This window comes from Sycon ciliatum, chromosome 10 (genome assembly GCF_964019385.1).
Source record: "Sycon ciliatum chromosome 10, ocSycCili1.1, whole genome shotgun sequence".
NCBI lineage: Eukaryota > Metazoa > Porifera > Calcarea > Leucosolenida > Sycettidae > Sycon > Sycon ciliatum.
In genome coordinates, this window is record NC_088652.1 from 9,369,716 (window position 1) to 9,372,793 (window position 3,078).

The 3,078-nt window shown below is 48.2% G+C and overlaps 1 long non-coding RNA gene across 1 annotated transcript; it reads right to left on the reverse strand.

The window, feature by feature from the left end:
* Window positions 1-211: 211 nt before the first annotated feature.
* LOC135826050 (uncharacterized) lies at window positions 212-1,953 on the reverse strand. Its single transcript, XR_010555199.1, has 4 exons — window positions 1,391-1,953; window positions 886-1,141; window positions 633-701; window positions 212-436 (listed from the first exon to the last, which is right to left on the reverse strand). It is a non-coding gene; the product is annotated as an uncharacterized LOC135826050 (long non-coding RNA).
* Between the last annotated feature and the right edge of the window lie 1,125 nt (window positions 1,954-3,078).

Sequence of the window (3,078 nt, forward strand, 5' to 3'; positions counted from 1 at the left end):
GCGCGCCCGATACAGTGTGCCTTATTTAACCCAAAGGTCAAAGGTCAAACCCTGGGGGAAGTCCTGGGGCCAGACCAAGCACGACCGACACAGTGTGCCTTATTTGGCCCAAAGGTCAAAGGTCAAAAAGTGAGCCAGAACCTGCCCCGCACTAACTACTGAGCTCCAGTAAGAAGATCATAGGTCCTCTGGAAACAATTTAAAATGAAGGTACAGGTTAAATTATAATGACAATATTACAGTCATGTAGATAATATGATAAGAAGAAGATGTGCTATCACCCGTGCTGCGGGATGCGGTTGTCGGCCAAAGAAAGACAGTTCCGGCATCCACTGATGCTGACACAGATCTGTCATAAGATTTGTTGCAAGATATCCCAGAGGTGGTGGGACACTCTAGAGCTGGCTGCTATCCATCATGCACATGATTGCTCAACCTGAAAAAGATAGAAAGAAAGAAAAAAGACCATCGCACAATGATTGTGTCCCGTTAGCAGCAAGCCGCGTGACGGATCTACATACATGGCCAAGTATAGTCAGTATGGACAGGTGCTCATTAGCAGCGCATCTCTCATGCTTAAAGACTTGGAAGTTAATACAGCACAGAGATAACGGCAACTAGTGATTGCTTACAAGTTTGTCAGTCCCGAATCCTTACGGTTGGCTGGCTGCTATCAGTCATGAGCTGTGTCACTGCAGACCCTATAACACACATACGAGAATATAACGCTTTGTAAGTATTGAATTCAAGTTCACATTACTTAAAAGGATTTGACCAGCCATGTACACCAATGGTATAAACAGTTACTATCATAAATATCTCTCACGTGAAGCATTCATTGACGGCATTATTTTAAAACAAAACAAGATATCAATGACTACTTACAAATCAGTTTCAGGTGAGATGTGTTGGGTCGTAGGCAATGCTGCATGCTGCTCTGGGTAGTTTGTGCATACTACTGAAGAGTGGTGCCGACAGGTGCAAGCATCTGTACACAACAGCATATGCCGGCGGCACGAACAGTTGCCACTGCTGCAACCAGTTTTGCACCCGCACCGGAGGAACTCTAGGATTGACTTTGGAGCAGGTGGCAGGCTTAACCAGTCAACTGCCAATGTCCCATTGCTTTCTAGGTGCCAGCCTGTAATATGAAGAGAAGAATCACAGCGACAGGAAAAAATGTTCAAACTCCATTACATACAGAGATATCAAGTACACTGGTTCTATACAACATCTTCTTAGCAGATTTATCACAGCGGGTACTCTTACAGGTACATAAGTATTAAAGCCTGCTGCACTTTCTTATTCAACACCAACACAGACAAGATACATACTGAAATACATTCTGCCATTCTCTTACTTAGGTGTACTTTACTATTGCTGCTCTCACCTTGTTCTTTCTCATTCGGTGATGGTGCATCCACATGTGACAAGAGGCATCGCTTCCAAATACCAGCTTGGTAATTGGAGCGGCAGCAGTGCTTTAGAAGGGCGTCATTGCAGGGTGGCAGTTGGTTGGATTGCAGACTCCTTGTGCAAAACAGCTGGTACCTGGCATCATTGACCCGGGAACACGTGGTGTTGTACATGATGCAGACAAACTTCTCTAGGGCGTCGATGACATCGGTGGCAAGTGGTGTAAAAGCTGCACCCAAAGTACTGAAGGCCAAGCGGGCAGCTGCACTCTCCGGGGAGTTGTTGCACAGAAGCTTGAAGGCACCTTTCTTGCCTCTGCCTGCAAAGGCACTTGTTGTGTCACAGCCCGTAAAAGCATGAAAGCCAGGTAGAGCATCACAAACAGCTTGGCCCAACTTCTCGCTGATAGCATTCATCAGGATGTAGCGAGTCTTTACACCGGTTCCTGTCATGAAGTAGAGAGGTGCTGGAATGGAGTGGCTGAACGCAACTGCTAGCACGGCAACATCAGTATCGGGTGACTTGATGGTGATAGTCCGCGATCCTGCTAGCGCTGCGTGGTGAGCATGAAGGAGTCGGGTGTCTGCTTCCTCATGATCGCAAGCCAGATCAGTGACAGGGAGGGCAACTGTAGTGGCAGCACCAGACATTATCTTCATGCACGAGCTGCCGGAGGTGATAACTAGCTCCCTGTGGCTTGGAATCTTCTTCATCAGGTCGACTGTTTGCCATTGCTTGAAGAGAAACTCCAGCAACTCTTCCTTGTTGGCACCAACTGCCAGGAACTTGACAAACTGCCGAGGCAATCGTTGCGCAGGACTGGTGATGTGCTGGCGCAGTCCTCCATCAGCAGCACGGGCAGATCGTTCCAAACTCTTGATTGAAATCTCTTGATACGTGTCGACCACAAAGTCGATCCGGCTGTATGAAGATAGCAGTCGGCACAGATGGCTCAGAACAACAGCAGCAAACTCACCAAAAGTGGACGGAAGATCGAACACCTTCATGGACCTCAGGTGTGCCATGGCATCAATGATCAGAGCTCCACCAGCATCTGGATTATTGGAAGATGCGATTCCATCGGTCAGCAGCGGTAGTAGGGCTGCCTTGCTCGTCTTGACCAGAGTACCTGATGTAGTTGCTAGTGACCATGGCAGTGGTCCGAGTGGATATGAGAGAACTTCACGCATGTCCATTTGGCGAGTCTGTGCAATCAGAGCAATGCGGGAAAATGTTGACCGGTCGGACCGAAGGATGCCAGCTTGATCATTCACAGGGTTCTTCTTCTTCTTGACAGTGAATGACTTCAGATTCATCTTCTTCAGTGGGTCATGGAATGCTTTTGCATCTGTGATCAGTCGCTGGTTGACAAAGTCATGGAAACCTGCCAGACCACGCTTCTCAGCATCCAGAAGATCTGTTGAGGTTTCAGCGGTTGCTTCAGTACCAGAAGACAGATGCATCAGCTGCTCACAGTGCTGTTGGGAGGCAGGGAGGAAGGGGTTGAAGAATCGTGAGATGGTATCTAGGACTTGCAGTACATCTCTCTCATCACGTGCCATCCGTCCTGTCTGACACTCTTTGTGGAAAGCATCCCTCTCCTCAGCGCTATCATCGAGACCACAATGCTCCATGCATGTGTCGGTGACTGCTGCGCGATCA